The 27,060-nt window shown below is 38.0% G+C and overlaps 1 pseudogene; it reads left to right on the plus strand.

The window, feature by feature from the left end:
* The first annotated feature begins 20,914 nt into the window (after nucleotides 1–20,914).
* On the plus strand, nucleotides 20,915–23,592 carry LOC133806488 (uncharacterized; annotated as a pseudogene).
* The last annotated feature ends 3,468 nt before the right edge of the window (nucleotides 23,593–27,060 follow it).

The following is a 27,060-nucleotide window of genomic DNA, read 5'->3' on the forward strand; positions in this document are numbered from 1 at the left end:
ATAATTCAACCCCCACAACAGTTCTAACATCAGTTCTAATATCTTCCTAGCATCAAAACTCAATAAAAATCCAATCTTAAAACTCATCGAAACACCAAGCCAATTCTCAAGCTAAAAGGTTCAAGAACACTCTCTAAAACAGCCAAATAAACATAGAACTTCGATGGAAAAAACATGATCTAGAGCTTACCTCAATTGGAAATTAATCTCACAAGCTGCAACAGAACTAATTCCCCAAGTTTAAGCTTCAATTCTCCAAGTTTCAGCTACAAATTCTCCTTAATTCATCAAAGGTTAGCTTAAAAAAGCTTTTGAGAGGAAGAGAGTGAAGGAGAGAGAAAGGGTCGGTCAATGAGAAGTGTTTTTGTGTTTTGTCTTGTGTTTTCTAATGCTTAAGTTACTTAAGCTAATGCCGAGGCTCGGGGTACCAAAAACATCCCCGAGTGCAAAATGGTCAAATTCCCCTATATTCCCTCCTAAACTCACTATCTTCAAATATATCCCCAATTATTCATTTACATTACCCGATAACCCAATTAAATGTGAAATACCCAAAATACCCCTTATTCGCCTCGAGTCGGGTTTTGGGTCCGGTTGTGAGTTTCCTGCTATTCTTCTCCCTAGGATTGTCTCGTGCTGAGTAACCCACATAATAATGTGGTATCACACATATATCACATATATGCACATAAATATACAATTATGCCCGCAACGAGATAAATTATCAAGATTGCCCTTCTGATAAGAAGCGAGCTCACATGCATATTTAATATCCCTAAAAATGCACAACTAGCTATATAATCATATAATCAACATAATTACAATTAAATATAACAACTAAGCATATAATTCCATATATGGCCATCTTGCCCCCCTAATCAAGGCCCTAAGCCTTATTAGGTAATTTTGAGACGTTAAACATTCCCTCTCTATTTATAAGGGATTAATGGATAGGTTTAGATAACTTATAAAAATGGGTAATTTCCCTTTATCACATTGATTACATTAATTGCCCAATATTATACATTTACTATCCAAAATCGCAATATTCTTTATTCAGATATAAATCTCGAGTCTTCATGGATTCATATCTACGCTTCCAGCATGTCGGTCATGCCCTATTGTCTTGCTTTGCAAGCTCAATCATTTCATGATAGTCTAATATGCATACAAGATTATACTAGCTAGATTTAGGAGAACTCAAAGTGTAACTAAATGATCTCCTCGATTCTTTGACGACCTATGATTGGAGCGACCTTGGCATCAGGAAATCAACTCCATGTGTCTACAGTAAAAAAAGGCATCATTAAATGCTGCACAACTGTACTGCAAACAAGATATGACATCTCGTGTTTTTTAGGTACAACACTTGCCCCCAAGCCTCTGTTCGTGCATGACGTCACCCTTGTCTATGGAAAGCATAGTAGAGGCTCTTCCACTTCTCTGTGGGAAACATGCTCACCTAAACTCTCAAGTACTTTGACACAAACCGTGTCCCCATAGGTGTCTGTTCTCGTTCCCACGTACTACGACAATTTCCTTTTGACCTTTTTATTGTTGTTTTACCCATTGAACTTTGACCATTCGATCTAAAATTTCCTTGATCGGGCAGTGCTCAATTTCCCATGGGATTTTTCTATTAATACCCCTTTTTCGTTCATCCCAGCTTTCACATTTTCAATTCTCTTTGCAAAAAAAAAAAATATCTCCAACTTACTTTCTCTTTGATTCTTCTGAACCCTCGACGATCATCGATCTTCTTAATTCAAAAAATAGTTCTTCCCTTTTCAATGTCGTCTGAGATCTTCTTCGTCACCTTGTAAGTTTTTTTATGAAATTCTTGCTACTATTTTATATATTATTATTTCTTCTGAGATGTCTAATGCGCTTATGTAGTTGTTTTTTCTGCATTTTTATTTAATTTGAAAAACTTGTCTTAAATACATATAATCGTGGGAGTCGCTTATAGGTGTGCCAAACTTATGGTGTAATGGAAAAATATGGTGGGCGTATTTAGGAATTTTTCATGGGTTATTTGTTCTTTCTCAATAACAATTCTGATGAAATTTTAGGGTAAATTTCTTGGCTAATTCTTGAAAACCAAGTAGCTTATAGGTTACGCAATTCGAACGGTTTTTGCATTAAAACTGCTTTCCAAACCTGGATTTCTGATAAGTGATTTTTGAGGTGATCTATACTTCCCAAATCCAGAGCACGTGAGTTAGGGGTGCACGTGAGTCCACTTACATAGCTTCCAGACCTACCTCAACTCAGTTAGGAAATTTTACCACGTAGGACTTAGAGCCTCAAGTCGAGTTTTCAAGTAGTTCACTCATAATTACCAACCTTGACCAGTTTACTTGAAACTTTTAACCAAAGCCATATCCTTAGGTTTCCTTTTAATGGTTGACGTTGATATATACCCAAGCGTGCTAATTTATATTTCTAAACAAATTCAACATGAGCCTTCCAAGAAAAGTTTTAGTTGGTTCCTCCTCTTTAGGCCAGTGGTAGATAGAGAAGTCATTACAACTATAGATAATTTTTATGAGGCAGAGAAAATCGAGTCTCGGTTAGACTCGCTGGCCCAAGTAAATGGCATCCTGGAGAGTCACGGCGAAAAGATAACCTCCAAATGCTATGATCACCCCGCCAATACAGGTGAGCGGAGCTGCGCTCCTTTTGAAGAGAACTATGGAGCATGGAGCGATGAACATTTCAAGGCTGGGGCCTTCCTTCCACTGAGCACACATTTTTCAGATTTTCTGAATTGCATGAAGCTCGTCCCCTTTCAGCTCCCCTGAAACACATACCGCCTCCTTGTGGGGTTAAAATATCTATTCAACAAGAATAGTTGGGAAGATCCTACCCCTGAGGACATTTTATATTTTTTTTGTCTAAAGGCCAACCCCAACGCGAAGACCGGCAGTGATGGATTCTATTATCTCAACTAGTATCCCAAGAGAGCACCCTTCATCGAGCTCCTTATTCATCCAAATGTCTTTAAAGATTTATTCTTCATGACGAACAGGTTTATGATCTGTAAACACATATACTTCAACCCACCTCGTAAGTTTTCTTAATACTTTTTATTTTTGTTCCTTTGTTTGCTTTCCAATTAATTGCCAATCTGACTAAGTTTATTTTTTGTGCAAATATTTACAAGTGGTCTGACGCTTCTGAGGTCCGGAAATCTCAATGTGCTCAATTTGCTGCTCTTCCAACTGAGGACAAAGACTAGCGAGCTATTATGACAGATGCAAACATGAGGTTATGTAAGTTTGAAGGAGAAGGCCAAACCTTAGCCTTCTGTCCTCGGGGTCCTTCTAGGAAAATGATCCTCCCCTTAATTGAGGAGGACCAAAAGGCTTAGGAGGTAGTGCCCATGGAGCGTAAGCACCCTGCCCAAGTTTTCCATCCAACTCAGGCTTAGTTAGGAGCAAACGCCAGGATCTCTGGCCAAGGTAACCCATGACACAACATTAACCAAGCAGTTGCCTGATTTTTAATAAGTCAACATAACCCAAGGCAGGTCATGATGGGAAATGCATATCTTGATCATAATGTCACCCTCCAAGAGTGAGTAGATCTGTTAGTGCACTGCTGCAATTTTAGTCTTCCCCCATGAACTATAGTGGAAAATAACCCTTTGTACTATTTTATCTCCTATCTCCTTTCCTCCATTTCCAATGCACGTGGAATATGACTGAAGCTCAAATCATGAGCTCGTGCCTGAAAATGTTCCTCATGTGCCTAAAAATGTTCCACCTGTGTCTTTTTCAAGCCCCATTTTGCTCGACCTAACTTGCCATGATCCAACTAGCCCAATTCCTGTTCCAGATTCTTCCACTAGCTCGGAGAGAATGATTATTAACTTTTTCCCTTGTGTTACCAAGTTTAATTAAGATTTCGTAACTCTTTTATTGCAGTTTGGAAACGAGAACATGAGCGACCTAGCCTCAGATTTTACCTTCTTAGGGCCAGCTATCAAGAAAGCTAAGGTCATCAAGAAGATCGTCACCTATGAAGCTAGGGGTTCCTTTGTTGGGACCTAAGGCAAGGGAAAGGAGGTTCCAGCATTGAAGCCCACAGACCAAATCATGGATCTCGTGCTTACCAGCAACCTTGCTCCTCCTCCGGCTTCCCTCACGATTCCTCCGGATCAATCGCTTCTCTCCCAGGCCGTGCTTACCAGCCAGCTATCAAGATCTCATCAGTGACCTTGTCAGCTATGTGAATCAGCTGGCAGAATGCCAGTTGGACAAGATTGCAGACTCTGCTCCAGAGGACGTACTTGGCTAGGCGGCTAGTATGCATCTGACGGTAAAGTCTTGTAATTACTTTATAAAACATTTGTATACTCCATATTTTAATCTAACTTTTGACAATATTTTCTTCGGTAGGAATTCATAGCCCAAGTTCGAGCTGAGAACAAAATAAATGCTCTAGTGGTTCAGCTAGAGGGGGAGAGGACTCTGCTCGATGGAAAGAAGGCTCGACTCGAGGGAGAGAAGCTTGGCTCGAGTAGGACAAAGCCCAGATCGAGGGTAAATATACTAAGCTCGAGGAAGGAAACTCTCGCCTTCAAGAGGAGATCAAGCAACTATGGGAGGAGCTTGACACGACTATGAACAATGAGAAGAACTCTAAAGAGCTGACTGTTGAGCTGGTCAAGATCTAGGATGAAATTTGAGCCGAGGTCAAGGGCCATAAGGCTAAACTAAACAAACTCATTGAGGAGATGTTCCATTGAGTTTGGTTTTACAACCAGGATGTTGATTATTCTTTCATTGATGCGGAACTCCTGGCTCGTGACTCTGCAATGTTTAGAGACCGCATGGCCTAGGAGCCCACGGAAACAACCGAGACAACGGGAGTTGCGGCCAATGGCGAGGAGGATTAGGTGTCTTCTGGAGGAGCTAGAGGTGAGGCCCAGGGCTGAGGAGAGGACTTCTGTTTTTCCTTTTTATATATATAGTTTTTTTGTTGGGGATTTTTAGATCCCTTGTAATTAGGCCCTTGAGTCCGAGACAATATGCCATTTTTACTTGTTTGAGGTTAATCTCCTCTTTCTGAATTCACATGCTTATGCCATTTATAAGATTCCTTTTAACTATTTTACACTTGTTTTAATATATATATATATATATTCGTGTGTGCGTAGTTGTAGGAAATCTTTTAGACCAAGCTATTTTAAAAAAAATTCGCTTAATGGATACCCTCATAGTATTCAAGTCGTGTACCTAGTTAGGTGCAGAATTTTATTGCTTAATAGCTACCCTGTTAGCATTGGGGTCATGTACCAGGTTAGGTCTAGGATTTTATTGCTTAATAGCTTACCTGTTATTATTCAAGCCTTGTACCTAGTTAGGTCTAGGATTTTATTGCTTTGATTTTTCTTGTTAGCTTAGTTTTATTAGGAATTACCACGAAAACTCGGGCTCAATCAAGCTACAAAATTATTCATTTCAAAAATCTAAGTTAACCATAACTTTTCAACGACTTAAAATGTTTTAAGTATGAAATCATACGTCCTAGCCCCTAAGCGATCATAATTTAGTAATATTCTAGATCGATTTTCATTGGTTACAAGAAAAAATTACTTGAAAATTGGTACCTTGTTTAAATTACACAACAACCATTGGGTTTGATATTTTTATAAATGTCAGAAAAATCCATATTCATTTATGAGAATATGATCTTGTATGAGTACAAGAGAATTAAGATCATATATAAAGAATAAAATAGTTAGAAAAATATTAAAGTATGGAATCTTTAATGAACGGTTGCTAGCACTGCTTACTAAGTATGCGAGACTCAAGTAATTGTGATTATAATCTAGAATCAGATTACTGATGTGGATAGAAATCTTGGTAAAGGTATGTTATATAATTGTGATCATAAATGACAGGACCAATGTAAATTAATTTGTTTATAAACTTACCGTTTCCATAATTATTTCATTCATATCTTAATAGATGATCATTTGTAGATCAGTCTAAATCCTGAGTTCTCTTCAGGGTTAATTCTTGGATTGAATAGTTATTGAGCTAAAATTTATAATATGATTATAGATTATTTATTCACTGGTGAATTAATGGCACTTAAGGAACAAGAGATAATTAAAAGGTTAAAATGGTAATTCTTGATCTATTCTAATTAGCGAACTGATAAATGGATGACAAAACTACATATATTGATTATAACAATGGACTGCAAAAGAATACTCTGTAAATATAATTCTATAATTACTAAGAGTGAAATCCATATTTATAGTGGAGTAATAATGGAATTAATAAATAAGATTATTTAATTATAGAGTTTAATTAATAGTGTGGTTTATTGGAGCTTAGTATTATATGTTCATGGTCCCGAGTTGCCTCTGTCCTACACTGCCAAGGGTAAAAATGTCATAGGAAATATTAATGGAGTAAATGACTAAATTCTAAAGTAATTAATTTTTCGGCGCTAAGTGACAATTATGTGCAATTAACTAATTAGTTTTTATTTGAAAAACATTATAGTAATTGAAATTAATATTAATCAGTGTTTTGACTAATATTAAAGAGAGTTAATTATTATCTTAGTATAAGATAATTTTTCAAACTGATAGATTTAAGATAAGGTTAATTTTGAATTAACTGATATTTATTTGTTGTGAATAAATATAATATCTTAAAGCTAATTAAACAAACAAATGAGAAAAATTAGGGAGACACATAGTGTGGCACACCCCACTCACTGTGCTTGCAATCTAATCGTATCCTCAAAATAACAATAACCTTATTTAGACCATAACATGCTTAAATAGCTAAGTAACACACCTAAGAACCCCTTTGCCTGAGCCATGCAATAGGTAGCCTTATTTCATTAATCATAAATATTTCATTTCCCAAAAATCAGAGTTACTCTAATACAAACACTGAACAACCTTAAAAAATAACCAATAATACCATAAGTAGATGTGTAGGGCAAACCATTATAAAGCACCACCACCTTAGAGATTACGAACCTTAGCAAAGAATGATTGCCTTAATATTATGCCCTACATTATGCCTATATTTATTGAATTCTTAGGGTTTCCAAAAAAGTATAACAATAAAAAAAAATACAACTTTTGAATGAAATTCAGTACTTTATTGATAAGAAATAAAAAATCAAGTACATGCTTGGTTAAAATGAAAGCATCATTCCTACATTACTGATAATAAAGTCATAGATGTTCACCATTCCAAGCTCACGAAACCAAATCTCCATTTAACCTCGCTAGTTTATACACTCCAGATCGAATAATGGACATGATCTGATAGGGTCCCTTCAAATTAGGTCCATGTACCCCAGCAGACGGGTCTCGGTGGCCAAAAACACACGCCTTAGCACTAGGTCTCCCAATCCAAATTTTCTATCTCGGACCTTTTTGTTAAAATATCTAGTAGCCCGTTGCTGGTATGCATGATTTTTTAATTGGGCTTCGTCTTGTCTTTCTTCAATGAAATCTAGACTTTATTCAAACTGGGCTTCACGCCTCATATGCATCATGCCTTATTGTTGGTATTTCAACATCGATAAGCAAAATGGCCTATCATCCGTAAGCTAGGGAGAAGGGAGTATGCCACGTTGAAGTTCGTGTTGTAGTTCTATAAACCCACAAGACACTACTACAAATATAGGCTTTCTCTGTGCTTTTTTTCTAGCATTAAATTAAAAACGCAGAGAAAAGGTTCAAATGAGTCTAAAACACAAAGTGGGAAGAAAATAGACTTTTCTCCGCGGTTTTCTATACAAAACCGCAGAGAAAAGGGTACCTTTCTCTGCAGTTTTCTTTATGGAACCGCAGAGAAAAGTGGTACACTTTTATCACTTTTCTCTGCGGCTTTCTTTATGGAACCGCAGAGAAAGCATTTACCCTACATAAAACCCTCGACTCACAACATTTACTCATTCTTCTAATTTCTTCCACTTTGGCAGACCCGAGAGGAACAGGGCAAACCCTTCTTCCCCAGTCACGGTTAGTGCTCTTTTCACCTTTTTTTTTAGTTTTTTTTTCCATTTTCTTCCATATTTAGGCTACAACTCATGTAAATATACATATATATTGATTTGTTTTGAAGTTTTAGGGAAAAAATGAAGATATATTGATTGAGTATAATGTGTTTTGAATGTATGTTTATAGGGTGATTTTCAAGCTTTTTTCCAACATTTGTGAAGGATTAAAAGACATTTTTATTGTTTAAATCAGGTATTGATCACTAAAACTTAACTTTTTTTGTTTTTTTTTTTTAATTATTTCACTTTTTTGTTATTTTTATATTATTTATCTAGTTTATATATATTTTGATTATGTTAATATTAATTTTGTTTACTCCTTAAAATGTATTGTATTTGACATAATTTTGTATATTTTTTATGAAATGTATATATATAATATTGAAAAATATTTATCAAATTAGGTTATAATATTGAATATATATATAATCAGAATTTAAAATAATTATATATAATCGAAATTGAAAAATAATTTTTTTTTATTAAAATGGCTTTCTCTGCGGTTGTATGAACAAAACCGCAGAGAAATGTACCCTTTTCTCCGCGGTTGTGTTGAATAAACCGCGGAGAAAAGGGTACATTTCTCTGCGGTTTTTTCAACACAACTGCAGAGAAAAGTGTGGCTTTTCTCCGCGGTTTTCATGCCACTTTTCTCTGCGGTCGAATACACTGCGCTTTTCAATACTCTCGAAAACCGCAGTGTATTAAGTAAAAAAACCACAGAGAAAGACTTTTTTTGTAGTAGTGAGACTCGAGGCAGCTCCTCTGGCCATCTCCCCTTTGCTTCTTCTAACCTTTTCTTCAAGGAGCTCTTTAAGGTTTTATTGACTACTTCAACTCGGCCATTTGACTGGGGATGGGCCACAGAGGAAAAATCTTTCTTATCTCATTTTTTTTGCCGAAATGTGTAAATAAATCACTATCGAATAGGGTCCCATTACCTGATACTATCTTCCTCGGCATCCCATTTTTGTAGATGATATTTTTTACTACGAAATCTAGGACTTTCTTCGAGGTAATAGTGGCCAAGGGTTCAGCTTCGATCCATTTTGTGAAATAATCTACTGCGACCACAGCATACCTTACTCCACCTTTTCCAGTTGGCAAGGAGCCTATGAGGTCAATTCACCATATTATGAATAGCCATGGGGAGCTCATCATGGTGAGCTTGGTGGGTGGAGCTTGTGGTACTGAGGCAAAACGTTGGCATTTATCTCAACATTTTACGTACCCAAATGAGTTTGCCTTCACTGTAGGCCATAAGTACCCTTGCCTAGTCACCTTTTTTGACAAGCGGTCTCCACAAAATCCTTCATGGATTTCTTCCAAAATATTTTTCGCCTCGAGAGGAGTTACACACCGAAGTAATGGCATAGAGTACCCCCTTCTGTACAATTTTCCTTCAAAAATTGTATATCTTTGAATTTGGTACATCAAGTTTCTAGCCTCGTTCCGATCTGTTGGGAGGCTTTCAGTTTCGAGGTAGTCAACTATTGGGGTCATCCAGGTGGGTTGTGAGTCGATCATACTGACATCTTCTTCATCATGTTTTTTAATACTCGAGGTCGGTTGGAATTCTACTGTAACAATGTTAATTGTATCGGCTTCATTATTTGTGGTGAGACTGGGCAATGCATCTACATTTGAATTTTACTCTCGAGGGACTTGTTATATAACATAGAATTCAAACCCTCCGAGTGTTACTTTTACCTTTCTCAGGTAAGCAACCATTTTATACCACGAGCCTGATATTCCCTCAAAACATGGTTAACAACCAACTGTGAGTCGCTATAGCAATGTATCTCGTTGTTTGATGCCTCAAAGACAAACCTTAGTGCCGAGTGGAAGAGGTTTCCTGTTGGGGCGATTCGAATGATCCCTGCCCCTAATCCATTTTCATTGGAGGATCCATCAACATAAAGTCTCCACAGCTCGTGGGCTGGGGTTACGACTTCAATGTTGGAAATCTCAGTACATTCGACAATGAAATCTGCCAAAGCCTACCCTTTGATTGTTGTTCTTGGGTGATAAGTAATCTCGAACTGCCCGAGCTTGATAGCCATTTTCAACAGTCTTCCAGATGCTTGAGGCTTAGATAAAACCTTCCTCAGTTGCTGGTCAGTTAACACATGAATAGGATGTGCTTGGAAATAGGGTCGAAACTTTTGAGATGCGTGCATCAGGCTTAGAGTCAGTTTCTCCATTAATGGATATCTTGATTCTACCCCTAGTAATCTTTTCCTAACATAGTATACAGATTTTTGTATTTTCTTATCCTCTCGTACAAGTACTGCACTAATGGCGTGCTCGGTCGTGGCGAGGTATAAGTACAAAATTTCTCTTGCGATAGGTTTAGACAAGATCAGTGGTTCGGCGAGGTGTTTCTTGAGATTCTGAAATGTGAGTTCACACTCATCTGACCACTCAAACTTTTTACCCCCTCTCAAAAGATTAAAGAATGGGAGGCACCGAACTGTAGATTTTGAGATAAACCTACTTAAAGCCACCATTCGTCCAGTTAAGCTCTACACATCTTTATGTTTTTGTAGTGAGGGCATGTCTATTAAAGCCTTGATCTTGTCGGGATTAACCTCTATGCCCTGACCATTTACTATGAATCCAAAGAACTTACCCAAAGACACTCCGAATGAGCATTTTTGTGGGTTAAGTTTCATATTGTATTTTCGTAGTACAACAAAACATTCAGTGAGATCATCTACATGGTTATTGTTATATTTGGATTTGACCAACATATCATCCACATAAACTTTCATGTTATTCCCTATCTACTCAGCAAACATCATATTTACCAGTCTTTAATATGTGGCTCCAACATTTTTGAGCTCGAAAGGCATGACGTTGTAGTAGTACTATCCTTTGTCGGTTACAAAGCTCGTATGTTCTTGGTATGGTGCATGCATGGAAGTATGGTTATATCCAGAATAAGAATCTTTGAATGACATGAGGCTGTGGCCTGCAGTGGCATCTACGAGCTGGTTGATTTGAGGCAAGGGAAAGCAATCTTTGGGGCACGCCATGTTGAGGTCCAAATAGTCGATGCAGGTTTGCCATTTGCCATTGGGTTTTGGGACCACCACATAATTGCGATCCAATTGGGATAAAAAGCATCTTGAATAAATCGATTTCTTTTTAACCTCTCGACCTCCTCTTTTAGGGCTTTCTTTCTGTCGTCGTCCAGGAACCTCCATTTTTGCTACTTATTCGGACTAATCCCTACCATATTTGAGTGGGACCATGCAATTACGTCCTGGTTTTCTTTCAAAATGCAAGTTAATTTCCATCTTCCATTTTTCAGAAAGATTTTTTCCTATTTTTACCAACCTCCTGAATGATCACAAGTGTCTAAGCACTTGTTTGGTTTTTTCCTTTCACGGAAATGCTGTAGCATTCCCTTCTTGGGAGCTGGTCTCCCTTCAGCGTCCCGATTCCACTAGACATCAGGAACTTGATGGCTAAGTGCCTAACAGATGATACTGCCCCTGCCCAATCACGGCTGGTCTCCCAAGCATTAGTTATAGGCCAATGCTACATCCACCACCACGAACTCCATCATCTTGGTTACCGAGGCTGGATAGTCTCCCAAAGTCTTCAATGGATCCCGCACAAGCAATCCCTTCTCTTGAAAATCTGTACAACGTGGTTGAACAGGCTTTCAAATCTCAAAGTGTGAGTCCCATCTTTTCGCGAGTGGCCTTGTAAATGATATTCACAAAGCTCCCGTTATCAATCAGGACCCTGTGTACCCTCCTGTTCGGGAGTTGAAGCATGATGACCACGGGGTCTTTGTGCGGAAATTGGACGTGTGGTGCATCCTCTTCTATAAAAGTGATGGTTTGAGTTTCAACCCTCTGCTGCTTTGCAGCTCCTTGTTCAGACTCGTAGGGAGAACCCTCCCCAGTTTTGAGCTCGTTTACGTACCTGTTTTGGGCATTTCTGCCCAATCCTAGAAGATGTGGTCCCCCAGAGATGGTTACCACATCTTCCCCATCTATAGGGGGATGTCGATCAACCTCCCGTGCTCGGGATCTGTTCTGTTGGGTAGGTTGTGTAGTTGTTGTCCTTTGTCCTGTCGAGGCTAGAGTGGGATTTTGGTTTCACACATACTGGCTGAAATATCCCCTTGCGATCAAGCATTCGATCTCGTCCTTCAGCTGTTGGAAATCAACAGTGGTATGTTCAACGTCCCTATGGAATCTGCAATATTTGTTGGAGTCCCTCTTTGCCTTTTGATTCCGCATTCGGTCAAGTCGTCTAAATGGGACCTGGTTCTCATTGACAAGAAATATATTCTTACGAGTCTCATTGTGCTCAGTATACACTATGTAAATGGAGAAATATTTGTCCCCTTCTTCTTTTTTCCCCCGTTAGCCTCGGTGTTATTCCCTTCATTTTTCATTATTTTTTAAGGGTTATCCCCAGTGGGTCTTGACGTCGAGGGGGCAACCAAGGTCAAGGTTGAGTTAACATTTTTCGTTGTAGTTATGGGCTGAGAGGTCAGATTTAATGCTGACCTTGCCTCTTCTACAATGACAAACCTCTGGGCCCTCTTGACGAACTCGGTTAATGACCTTATGGGTTTTCTTTGCATATCTTCCCAAAGGGGACTCCATGGTAATATACCTGCTCTTATATCCATTAGGTTGCCACTGTCCTCGACGTTGCGTGGTCGAGCCACTTCTATATTAAACCTTGAAAGGTAACTCTTTAGTGACTCTTCCTGTTGTTGTCTGACATTGGTTAAAGTCAAGGCTTCGGGCCTGACGCCTACAATGGCTTTGAACTGCTTCTTAAAATCCCTTGCTAGCTGACCCAAGATGAGATCAAATGTCTTCTAAACTTCTCAAACCAGGTTTTTGCTAGTCCCGTCGGAGTTCATAGCCAACATTGCTGGCTCACATGATGGTATTGAATGTTCATAGTCCCATAAAATGGTGCTACATGGAGTATCCTAAACCCTTGTCGAAATAGTGTTGGAGATATACGGGGAAAAAGGCTCGAGCTCCTCATTGGAGTCTTTAGCCTTATCCCTGTTCCTTTCATTCTGTAGGAACTTGAACGCCCTTTCGATCTGGTTGATTCTCTCCTGGACCAGGTCCACTAAAGGTCGAGCTTGAACTTGGGTGTAACACCTTGGATAGCCAAGACCGTTACACTGAGTGCTTATAAAGGTGCAAGACTTGCTAGTCAACTCATTTAGTAAGAAACGTGTTACTAAAACTATAATTCAGGTAGGGTTAAAAGATTTTGGATACAAAAGCTACATTTCTCATAATTTAACATTTTGTACATGGGATCCCAAAAGAAATAGAGTTTAAAAGATAGTTTACAAAAATATTCCAGGTTATAAACATGTACTGGCCACTCTAAGGGAAAAACAAACATTTAGGCTTCTCCCGTCCTGTATCACTCCTCAGCCGTGGCGACCGATCTGCTGACTATGTACATTCAGCCCCTGAAGCTCTCCAACTCAGGATTGTTCCACCTTGCTCTTGCCTTTACCTACACCATGAAGCACCCGTGAGCCGAGGCCCAGCAATAAACCAGATAACAGAGCATAATCATCAATCAATCAATCAATCAGATAACTCATAAAGCATAATCATATATTCAGCAATCCATAACATTCACATAATCAGGCATTCAACATACCAAGTTCATCAAATTAACATTAATAATCAATTCATATATTAACCAGGGTCAACGCCCCTAGGTCGCATCCCCTATTTATCCCACTGACTCCGGCCCACATAAACCGAGCTCAGTGAATATTAAGCTGTCCTCAGCTACCAGTGGCCGAGCCGCGCCCTGTGCGCAATTATTGATTCCGACACTCTTAGGTCGTTTATCACATGTCCCATGGCATAAAACCATCTCATGACATCACATATAATTATAGGGAGCTCTTAGTCCCAACATTAACACATAACTGGGTGCAGTTAATTACCTATAGATTCTGATAGCCCGATTAGTGAAATTGACCTGCAAGCACGATCCCGTCTGTGCCGTAGCGTACACCTTTAATGGAGGAATTCAACCCTGGGTTATCTTCCAAGCCTCTCCATCCTTTAACTCCTAAATTCCCAAAACTTAAGTCCCTTAACTAATTAAGCATAATTGTAGTAGAACCTCCTAGCTTTACAACGGACCGAAGTGCTAGGCTTTAGCCTAATCCTCTTCTGAACCACAACTCCAAAAGCCCTCAAGAAATGGTGCAAGGAGAAGGAACCCAGTGGGAGAGAAAGGGGTTAGCTTATGTGTTATTGTAATGACCCAAATTTGCTAATAAGGCTTAGGGCCTTGATTAGCATGCCTGGAGGGAAATAAGTGATTTATTGTTATAATATGTGAATTTGTGTGAATATGTGGTTAGTGATGCATGTTTAGGTGGATTAAATATGCATGTGGGAACTGTATGGTTATTAGAGGCATGTTTGTAATTTTAGCATGTTGAGGGCGTAAATGTGATAATTGTAATATACTTGTGATATATCTGTGTTGCACGATCCAAGACAGTCCTAGGGTGCGGTTAGCTAGAAAGTCACAATGGGGTCGAAAACTTGACTCAGGGTGAGTCGAGGGGTATTTCGGGTATTAGACGTTTTATGGGGTTATCAGGTTATGGAAATAAATATTTGGAGATATATTTGAAGATAGAATGTTTGGGAGGGAATATTGGGGAAATTTACCATTTTTCCCTCGGGGATGTTTTTGGCACCCCTAGCCTTGAGGTAACCTTAGAAACTTAAGTTAAATAAAAAAAATTGGAGAAGTGTTCAGAAGCCAAGGAAAACCGACTCTTTCCTTCTCTCTCTCTTGGAGTCTCTTCCTTTGGAAGCTTGGGGAAAATTTGGTGGAAACTAATCAAAACTAAGGAATTGGGCTGGGAATCTTGGGAGCTAGAAGCTTGAAGTTTAAGGACCTAGTTCATAGACTCAACTCAGCTTAAGGTAAGCTTTAATCTTAGTGAATTATACTAGTTTTAAGCTGAAATTCTAGGGTATTGCATGTGTGTTGAGTGAAGAATTGACTTTGAGTTTGATGAGGTTTTGAGCTTGAATTCTTGTTGGGTTTTGTTGCTGAATCCATAGTATAACTTATGTGATGATTAGCTTGATTTGTTGGGTTGATTTTGGGGTTAATTGGATTGGTTTTCGTGGTAAAAATGGCGAGTTTTTTTGGGATCGAGGGGTCGGGGTGCGACACTGTTCTTGCTGAGTCGCGGTCCCTTAGAACATTGGGGCATCTGGAAATGGAGGCGCACTGCGACGCCCTTCAGGAAGGGTCGCGGCGCGTGTAGGCTGAAATGAGGCAGAGCCTCGGGTTGAGCTGGGGGCCGCGACATGAGTTCTTAGGGCCACGGTGCTTAGTGCATTTTTGGGCTTTAAAAAGGTTTTAGGCACGAGAATTCAATAGTTAAGGCTCGGGATGGATTTTATCACCCGGATTGGTAGAATTCAATGTCCCGGAGACTAGAATTATGACCCAAAGTTATTTAATGGATTAGAATTTGATGGATGGATATTGTTGGTGCCTTGATACTAAGGTTTCTGCAAGGCTTAGACTAGGGGGCTGTGCTCGGGACATCGGTGCCTGGAAAGCTCGAGACACAGGTTAGAAGACTACTGTTCCTGTAGAGCTTGTGTTGCAGGGCACGACCCTATATGCTTGTGTTGCAGGGCTCGACCCTATATGCCTATGTTGCAAAGCGTAGCCCTATGATTAAGTTTATACGTGTTTAAGTTTATGCTTAATTATACTATGTGTACATATAAATGAATGAACAGTGAGGGCCAGGAACAGCGAAGGCCGAGAACGGCAAGGGGACAGGAGCAGCGTTTAGCACGCGGAGTCCGAGTTGCCAGGGCGAGACCCTAAAGGATACCTGGCATATCCTCACGGTGTGGACCACGAACCCAGGGCCTGGTGAAGGGCCTGGGACGGCATGGCCGTACGTGTATAGCCTAAAGATGGTTTGTTTATATGTTAAGTGTTTGACATGCATATGTTATCTGCTTGTGAGGGTTTTCTTGGTGGGCTTCGGCTCACGGGTGCTCTATGGTGCAGGTAAGTCGACCAACCATGAGTACGGAGAGCATGAGGTGACGCGTACATGTTTGGCCTACCTTGCTGCCACGGCCAAGGGTATTTTTCAAAGATGATTGTACTAAACATGAATTTTATCATTTAGCCAGCTCTGATTATATTTTTTTTTAGTTGTAAATATTTCTAAACAGTATTTTGGGATCCCAAATGTTAAACGCTTTATGATTTTCAGCAAATAGAATTAATTTCATTATTTTCAAAGTTTATGACAAGGTTTATGGTTTAATTACACGTTTGTCTTAAAACCTCGATTAGCGAGTTAAATGCACGTTTTAAACTGATTTAGTAATAGCTCTAAGGAAGTAGGTTGTTACAATTATGTTTTTTCTTCATTCTTTCCTTTGGTCATTGCTCCCAATTCCCGCTAATTCCTCAAGTGTCCCTAATAATTACCGCTGCATCCCAACACCTAACTAATCATCAATTATTTTCCTCAATGTAAAATAGTCTCCAATATATCTCCCAGATTTCCAAAAATACCCCCGTGCTCCCTCGAGCCGGATATAAATCCCCGCTGTGATTTTTCCACTAAACCGCTCACTAGGATCGCCTCGAGTCACAGGTTGCAAATATATCCACATAATAATGTGGTCTCAACAATTTATCACAAATAAATACATTTATGCCCTCAACAAGCCAAAAGTACGAATATACCCTTTATAACCTAATCAGGGCCTACATGCATACAAATACTCATAATCATGCATCTCATATATCCAAATAATCATATAAGCATGCTTATCACATAATCATGCTTATCACATAATCATGCATTTAATCATTTAAATCACACATAATCTTGTTATGCCCTTGTGGCACACTAATCAAGGCTCTTAAGCCTTATTAGTAATTTTGGGTCGTCACATTGGGGGAGCTGGTTATTGTTTATAAAAACTTCAGCCCCTTGTTCCAGTATAGGATTATCTTGGTTTCCATATGCTGGCTGCTTTCGACTGTTCAAATGGTCGCGCAAATCAGGGTTTGTGGGATTGGCCTGCCCCCGGTTATGGTTCAGGTGATCCCGAAGGTCAGGATGATAGCTCTTATTTCTAGTATTCCTTGGCTCGATATTATATTTACTTACAAATCGAGTATAGTTTGAGCTCCCACTTACAAAGCTAACATTTCTCTCTAGCTGAGGGGCTCGGTGATTACGAGGTGGATCATCCACTGGCCTCCTCACCCCAAACGTTGGTGACCTCAACACATAGCTTCCCGATGATTGGGGAGCCCTATTTTCTCGAGTAGCCTCCTTTTCGCTCCTATGTCCGATTCTGGCCAGACGGTTCCCATCTCGACTGCCACTACGAGAGGGCCTCTGTGGTGCAGCCTCTCGGACAGGTGAGGGATGTCTTATTGGAGAGGGTGGATGTCTTGTAGGTGATGGTGGTGGGTTCCCATTATTGGGTCTAGATTTCCAGAATTGGCCCAGACAAGTTCTGGGTTGTTCCTGCCTGCTTTAGGGTTAGGGTTTCGAGATGCTTAAGGAGCTTGGTTATTCCTCGTTCCTATAGGCACCTCCGCAGCTGGATTGTCAATAGCCTCAGCTCGAGTATTTCTCCTAGGGCTTTCATCACCAGGATTTGTTCTGGTCCTCGGCTGAGCCTGTTGGACCCCTTGCTTAGTTCTCCTGGTGGCCGTTCTCCCTTTGAGACGTCCTCTTGGCCTCCGGGGTGGTGCCTGGACCTCAGCAGCCTGTCTGGCCAACTCTTCGTTGCGCCTTGTAGCTTCCATCAATTGTTAGCGCAGTTAGCGATTGTCCAGTGCAACAATAGGAATGTATGTATCTGGATTATAGTAGAGATCTTCGTCGGGCTGGGAGCAGCCGGTCCTTGGGAATTAGAGGAAGCACTCCCTTCCTCTGGGCCCTAGTCAGCCAAAGGCTACTTCCCAGGTCGACGTGGGTCATTTTCAGTGTGAGGAATTTATTCCTCCAGTATTTAGGGCAACGGTCGCCCACTAGTACTGGGGTTGTTCGTGGCAGCCATTGGTAATTCAGTAGGTTTCTAATTAAACAATCTAATGACTTGCTTAATGCTCTCAATGAAAGCACCAAACTGTTGATGTCGTTTTTCGTCAACTTGAATATGAAGAGCACTAAACACAGAATTAAGAAAATAAATAAGAACAATCAAAATTTTACGTGGTTCAGCAGTTAAAATCTACCTAGTCCACGAGTGAGTATTATTGGCTGGTGATCTTCTCTTATAGCTTTTGCAAAGAAATTTGGCAGAGTGTTCTCAAATCCCAATTGTGCTTATCCCCACAAATAAATTCTCTAGTCTATTTATAGACTGGTTAACAAAATATCTTCCCTTTTATTTCGAGAAGTTACAATTCAAATTTGAAATAATACAAATAAATGCATTAATTACATAATTTCTTAAGATAATTGGAATTTAATATCAGATTACAAAAAATCCCAAAGAAATAGGGATTTCGTAACAACAATCACATTCAAACTGGACTATCGACTTCAAACATACTTTCGAGATCATCCTATATCACGAGTTTGTCATCCTGGTTAGCCTCATCCATAGCTAGCAATTTCATCGAGCTTAACCCTCGGAGATCGACCTTTTCAAGCTTGCAATGAAGGCTCAAATCGCTCTCATATACTTTGACGAAGATCCATCTTAGCTGGTGCTTGGTGGCCAATAAGAACAAATCAGAAAACATGTTAACTTATATAATTGTTGAGCCCTTACTTAACATTTTCGAGCTTACACTTTACGAGCCTACATTTCGAGACTCATTTATGTAGATTTTGAAATTTGGGTGTAACAACTTCCTTTCTGTTTAGTAAGACTTTGTCCGTAAGACTTTGTCCCTTCTGTCTAGGATCTGAACCAGTTTGTCCTCATAAGACAAATCTTGGTCCAATTCCAGGTTCTCATAACTCAACACATGTGTAGGATTTGATACGTACTTCCAGAGCATAGACACATGAAACACGATGTGAACCCCCAATAAAGCTGGAGGCATAGCTAACCTGTATGCCACCTCTCCAACTAGTTCCAGAACCTGAAAGGGGACAACAAATCTAGGACTTAACTTGCCGTTCACTCTAAATCGTTTCACCCCTGTCAAAGGAGAAACTCTGAGAAACAAATGATCACCGACTTGAAACTCTACACTTCTACGTTTCAAGGCTAAGTAACTCTTCTCTCTACTCAACGAGGCGAGCATTCGAGCTCTAATCTTCTCAATTGCCTCGTTCGTCCTTTGAATGACCTCAGGGCCTAAGTACTTCCTCTCACCCATCTCATCCCAATGAATGGTCTATCTGTACTTCCTCCCATACAAAATTTCATACGGAACCACTCCAATAGTCTCCTAATAACTATTATTATAAGAAAACTCAATCCAATGGAGATACTTACTCCAAGATCCCCCAAAATCTAGAACACAGGCCCGCATCATATCCTCTAGTATTTGAATTGTCCTCTCAAACTGTCCCTTTGTCTGAGGATGATACAATGTACTGAATATCAACTGCATGCCCATAGCCTTTGTTGACCCTCAAGTTGATCAACGACATGGAGTCGGATAGACGATAAGAAATGAGATGAAAACAAGAAGAAAAATCAAATGGAAAGGAAAAAACACAAACGATTTATAGTGGTTCGGCCCCAATTAGATGGTAATGACTTATGTCCACTTAGTGTTCTTATTGATATTGAATCCCAACACTGTGATCAATGAACTAGGGTTCATGAGTTTCACAAGCCTTGGGAAGATTACAACTTCGGCGAATAATCACACTATATTCTTCTCTTTTAGTAAAAAATTCAAAGTTATAAAATCAAAAAGTCCATTGCTTGAGCCCTTTGATTCTTATTTATAGGCTCCAGAAGGTTACATGGGCTCATGGGCCTTAATTACAATTAAGACTTGCGTATCAAGGTAATAAAGTAAAATACAATTAATGCGAAGATTACAAGATTGCGTATCAAAAAGAAATTAAAAGAAAGTAAATGAAAGTATGCAACCAGACTGATTGCACCTAAGCATGAGGCTTGATAAATCAATAACTCTTTGATCGATGGTTGAACAGGACTCATTCACTTGAAACCACCACGTGCTAGCCATGTGTAAGTCAATCCTGCCACATCATCAGGAGCAATTTTTTGGGTAAACATTTGCCCCCCAAGTTTATTTTACTGCTACCAGCATAAAGTAAACTTAGGTGATCATCCTTTCGTATGCCCTATCAAATCTGTCAGAGCTGCCCATGCCTTCTCGAAAAAGGCAACCAATCATATCTGTGTGATTTCCCAAAAGGGGTCTGACGGCTATTACACTTACCCATGCCTTGGAAAGTTACCCCTTATGATTACCTTGGTAACTGCTCCTCGATCAATATAAATCACTACAACATTTTTGACCAAATCTTACAACAAAATCTTACATAACTTTAGAAGTGCTATTAATACATGCCAAAAAAAATACACGGACACAGTATCGGCGCCAAATGAAAAGTAATAGGCGCCAAATGAAATTTTACTTCACAAATAAAAAAGCAAAATAAAAAATGAAGAAGGTTTTTCTCTATTCTCTCGTTTCTCTCGTTCTCTCGGTCTGAATCCCTAATCTCTCTCAATCTCCTCCCTCTCTCCCTTATGCTAAGACCCTTCATCTTTGAGCTTCCAACCCATTCCCCTTCATCTTGTTCTGTCCGAATAGTTGAGCCCAAACGTCATTCATCGCTGATTTTAACGGTAAGGTGACAGCGACAAGGTGTATGCCGTCGGGTCGAGGTAGATATGGCGTCTCAGAATTGGATTTCGGGACAAGAAGGTTTGTTTATGGAGGCAGAGATTTGAATTGGAGGGGTTGTAGGATTACGGTGAGTTCTTCGTATAGGGATGCCAATGGCGAAGGAAGAAGTCGGAGTTCGAGCTCGAGCTCGAGTTCCAGTACCGAGTCTAGCTCGTTTCTTTCTCAGAGCCAAACTTATGCTCTGTTGAAGCACCAAATGGAAGTGGCAGCAAAATCTGAGGTCAGGGTTCGGGGTATTCTCCACTCTTTCTATTAGGATTTTATCGGATGCCAATCAGAGAGTTATGTATTTATATGTTTTGGAAGTTATAGGACTATGAAGAGGCTGGGAGGATTCGCGACTTGTTGAAGTTATTCGAAGAAGAGGAGCCGATTTTGTGACTAAGAAGGTTGATTAAGGAGGCAGTTGCAGATGAAAGGTTCAAGGTAAATCACCTGCTCCCTTCGAAAAAGCTTATTCTTTTAGGATTCAAATTATTAGTTTCTACTTAATTATTTCGTTGGGTTTGAAATAGAATAGTAGTTTTTCGATCCAAGTTAGTAGTTTTATACAGAGCTATTGTATTTCTTAATGTAATTTATGTTTTTGTTATTGTTGGTTGTGTCGGTATCTTTTCCCTTTTTCCTTAAGAATGGAGATTTTGAGCTAATAGCGACATCTAAACGTTTAAAACCAATTCTGGGATTAGGGGGAATCAAGAAGTTTAAAAGATGTACAAACTTAAGCTTTTTTCGCTAAAATAACTTTTTTGTTTGTAGTACATGTGCTTTTGGTTCAGAAGTTGAGAAAAGATGAAAATTTTAAAGTGAAATGGGAAAAGCTAGGATGCATTGTAACTTTCATTTATGCCCATATGAAAGGCTTGGACCTGGTATTTTATGTTTCTGTGTGCACTGATACTACTAAACCAATAGTTGGTACTATTGGTTTTACATTAAAGACAGTGTTTTCCCTGCTAGTAAAGCAGGCTTTGCTGCTTTTGTTTTTTGATCTATGCAGTGTTGAAGTAAATTTTTGGAGAGGCGTGAGGAGAATTAGAAGGATAGAGATTGTTGTTAAGTTGTTTTGCTGTTGGTGAGGATTCAAAACAGTTGTGAGATGATGCTGAAGTTAATTTCCTCTTTATTGTTTTTTTGGTTTCTCTTCTTAATTATTTTGTTTTCCTCTCTTGACTGTTGACGGCGCTCCACTATTCATTCCTTCTTTAGTCTTATTATTTTTGGTATGTTGCTTTATTGAGTTCAGAAATCAGTTAACTATATAGCAGATTCTGACATTTCAAACTTATTCTCAGGATGCAGCTAACTATCGCAATGAGCTGAGAGAAATTGCGCCCCACTCTCTTTTGAAATGCTCAAGTGATGCAACAACCTTGGTACTGTTGTAAACTTATGCTTCATCAAATCATTAGATTTTTATTAGTATTTCAATCATTTTTTAATATAATATTAACGTTGCTGCTTATATTTGGTTTATCTAGCTTCTAACTCCTATTTTATCTTCAAGATTATCCATTTCAATTATCCTTAGTCTGGGGAGGATTTTTAATAATAAGTATATTTATGATTTTGTATGTTGGATGTTGGAGCAAGTTAAAGCGATGTTTGATTGTTTTCTAATGAAACTCCTATAATTAGACAGACTTGATAAGCTTCTAACATAAGTGATCAGATTATTTCATCAATGTTAAATATTAAATTTGAAACCTATGATTTTTCAGGGAATCAGGGTTCAAGTGAGGTGTGTGTATATTGAGGGCTGGAGTCAGCCTTCAAAGGGTCGCTATTTCTTTGCATACAGAATACGAATTACCAATAACTCAGAACGCCTATCCAACTTCTTAGAAGACATTGGATTATAACCGATGCCCATGGAAAAACTGAGAATGTCTGGTCAGTTATTTCTACCTTTCGATGCCATCTGTTATTAATGTGCATTTTTCAGCTTCTATTTCCAAGTTAATCAAATTCTCTACACCCTTTGAATTGTTGTCATTTTCTAATTGTAGGGGGATTGGTGTTATTGGTGAACTGCCATCCATTGTCCAAGCTGCTGCCATTCGTGGGTGTTGTTTTTTATTTTTCTTCTCTGATGTGTTGTAAATCATTAAAGCAGAAAGGCAGAAAGAGACCATGGCTTCTCCTTCTCCTTCTCACCTCACAGCTATCCCACAACGCCTCTCAAAACCCTCCCTTTCCCAATGTAAGTAAATCTCTCTCTTTCTCTCTGTATATATAATATATATAAGTATATATATGACACTACTAGTACCCTAAAGATGAACTAGTATGAGAAATAACTTAAACCCTTAATTTCATTGCTAAATTTGGTAGTAAACTCGAAACCAGCTGAGGATTCTGGTGACTCATCATCAAAACTTCTGAAGGTAAGGGCTTCATGCATTTTGGTATCTAGCTAATTATCTCTGATTATATTGTTTATTATCTTTTACTTGCAAATCACTTATGTTTTCTTAAGAACATGGTCTTAGTAGCTAGCATTGGGACATGTTATTGTGCTATTTTGGGCAATTTTCATGCTGTTTAAACTTCATGATAAAATTTGATTAGCATTCATACTAATATTGATTGGCATTGTGTCTGTTAAGTTGTCAGATGCAATTTGGTACAAAAGAATAATGCAATTTGGTACTCGTTGGCTTGCTATAGTAGTATAAACCATGCACGAATATAATATTTATGTCCTTTATTATTAATAGTGCTTTAATATTGTTGTTGTTTAATTTGGTGATGTCATATTGCTAATATATGTATCTATCTCTGTATTTTTTTTCACCCAAGCTGAGCTTTGTAGCTTGAAATCTCACATGAGTCATGGCCTTGATATTCTCTTCCAATGCTCTCTCTATATATATTTTTTATGTTCACTAGCAAAAGGAAAGTGATATCTTTGAGTTTGGATTACAATTCACTCGTATAGAATTGGAAGAGAATTATGTAACTCTTTTTTCTGGACTTTTCTTTGAACTTTTTTTGTTTCATGTACAAACCTTGTTGTTTCTTTTTCATAGTTTAGTTAGCAAGAGAGAAAATAAAAGGTTGTGCTTTTTATGATTGTTGTTGTTTAATTTGATGAATGTGTATATATGTCTATTTGCTAACTCAGGTAGCTGGAATTTATAGTGGTTATCTCTTGTTTATTTCTCTGAATTGGTATATTTTTTGAGTTATTTTATTTTGTTTCTTAGTCATTGAGTTGTTATAATATATGGCTTCAGTGTATTCTAGTTTCTTGTTTGACCTTTTATTTTCTTGAGTTATTTGATTCCTTCTAGCTTTTCCTTTATTCTGAAGTTGTTTAGAGAGCAATATAAGGGAATTATTTTCTAAGTAGTTGCAAAGAGCAACAATAGAAATAGAAAACAAATTAAGAAAACAGGGCATAAAAAACAACTAGATGATTCTTTTTACTGCAATATGTGGAAACTTTTCGTTTGAGCAGTAGTTTTTATTCTCCTTCCCCATACGTTATTCTCATAATAGAGGGGATTTAGAGCAGTGATTGGTAATCCACCGCTTCAAAATAAAACCAAAACTTCCCCATTAGTTAGTTACAATGCCCCAACACTCGTACTTTCTCTCTCATTCATCACCACTGTCCTATCTTTGTATTACTTCTTTGAGTTATTTTCATTATCTTTTTAAATGGAGGTGTTACTTACGAAGGAGGGGGTCAGATTTGTTGTGATGACATCTATCATGACATATATGTCCACATTCAACTTATCATCCCTCACAATTTTATCCACTTTTATAGGATGTCACTTGTGCATGCCCAGCCTACTAATCAATAGTCTTATTACCATTTTTAATTAGTATTTTAGAATTTTAATCTATGCATAAGTTTTTTTTTTAAAAAAAAAAGACAGGCATGTACTTTCTTTTAGGCCTCTAATGGCCACTGGTCTCAAGTAAAGTCCAAACCTAACAGTCTAGCTTCCTAAAAATATTTTGGCAAAACTTTAGGAACTGTAAAGGGCTAGGAAGAATCTATAAGTCTAATATATATCTTTCCATTCTAAATTTTAATCAATTCAACTTGGTTTTGTAATATGTAACACACCAGGAAGCTCACATAGAAATATGAAAATCATAACTGTAATTGACAAAAATACACAAATTTAAGTTGTAGAATTGGTGTTAGGGAAGATACCTTTCCACCAGCTTCATGAACACATATCATTCCAACAGCGTGATCCCAAGCCTGTAGTCATGAATCATGATAACTTATATTAACCAATGCTACAGAAACTTCTGAATTCAATGACTATACAGAGATATGAAATACCTTGATAATTTTATCAACCTTGATAAGCTGCATAAACTAAAAGTAAAAGTAACTGGTCAATAATACAATAGTCAAAGCGAACAGTAGCCCAAACATTGTTGATCGTGTGAAGGAACCATGAAATTGCTAAAACAGTAAATTTGGCCACAAACTTGATAAATATTATATATATATGCAGTAAGATTATGTATATTTAGAGAGGTCATCCATGTATTTGTTCTATCTATACTCTAGAATGTCATTCATTAATAGAAGAAGAAAAAGGGTATAAACGTCATGGATGATGTACTACAGTAAGGTATATCTATATTATATAATGGTGAGTAGTGGGTTTGATGATTTTTCTGAATTTTAAATTAGAAAGAATGTTTGATGATTAAAACTTCACTAAAATATGTCAAAACCAATGTTAATTCTTATGTTTGATTACTCAATGAATAAACATAATATTTGAAATGAAACATGTTTCAATCCACTCTTACTGTCAAATTTGTTTTATGCATTATAGAGTGTAGTTTTTGAGTTTGAATAATGGATTGGTTATATGCATGCATTTTCAATCCTTTTTGGAGTATGGCTTCTGCCTTTTATCTACTCAAATAAAGTTATGTGTTTTTCTACTTAAAATTGCAGTCACTTTTATATAGAATTAGTAGCACGTTGAAATCTGAATACTTAAATTACTTTTATGGACAATGATAATAGATTCGATGAGATTATTGGAATGGATCGTGTTATGGTGTCACATATAAGCTATCTATGACAGTTGTAAATTTCCCATCTATTAAATTGAAGGAGATTATGGCAACTAACATGATTCGACTTATTTTTGTTTGTGATTAGTTCTGTATAAAATTATTCTCAAGATTGTATATAAGTTTGAAAGAGAATCACTTAATTCTTGATACAATGGTCTTATAGTTGCTTTTTTTTTTATTATTATTATTATGCATGCTCACTTCTTTCAGCATAACCCCATTAAATTCTTGATGACACGTTTACGTCTACATTTGAAAGAGAAACTTAACATAGTTGGTTATGAATATCTTAATTAACATACCTACTCTCATTTATTTTGGTGTATCTTCATTGTTTTTTTTCTTCAGATATTTGATTTTGGACTAGCAAACTGGTTAATATCTCAATAGACTAATCATTCATTTGTTCCTATAGATGCAACTTTATGCATGGTTTCTTTGCCAATACTTCTATCAAAACAATGTAGTATTAATCTCCAAACTATTTTTTTCATTTCTTAACATGTATACCATGCCTTGTTGTTGCTGTTGCCTATTAAAAAATGTTGTGTTGCTGCTTGTAAATAAGCAAATTAGGTATAGTTCAGAACCAAATGGAGCACCATGCCCTGTTGCTTTTATTGTACGCAATGCTTTATTAATTTTCTTATATTATTTATATAATAAACGTTTGTTTTACAAATAACATTATTATATATAGTATATGTAATTGATTAGAAGACTTGCATAATTTTTTCTTCGTGTTTACAGAGAACACTTTGAGGAAAATGGTTTGGAAAAAGATCCAACAAGGAGCTCTCACAATATTTCTCTGACCGTCCTTATCATCAACAAGGTATATTATTATATTGTGATCTCATTTTCATTCTATCCATATTTACACTTACCTTGTGTTGTATGCACAAGCAGTGTGTTGCATGCTTCTTTATTCCCCAGATTGTGTGCAAGAGCATTTGTTTTTGTCTTGCTACTACCCGCTGAGAAATTATTATATATGATGTGTGTTTCAATTGCTTATAAACATCAATGTTCAACTGAATT

Source organism: Humulus lupulus, chromosome X, assembly GCF_963169125.1.
Source record: "Humulus lupulus chromosome X, drHumLupu1.1, whole genome shotgun sequence".
NCBI lineage: Eukaryota > Viridiplantae > Streptophyta > Magnoliopsida > Rosales > Cannabaceae > Humulus > Humulus lupulus.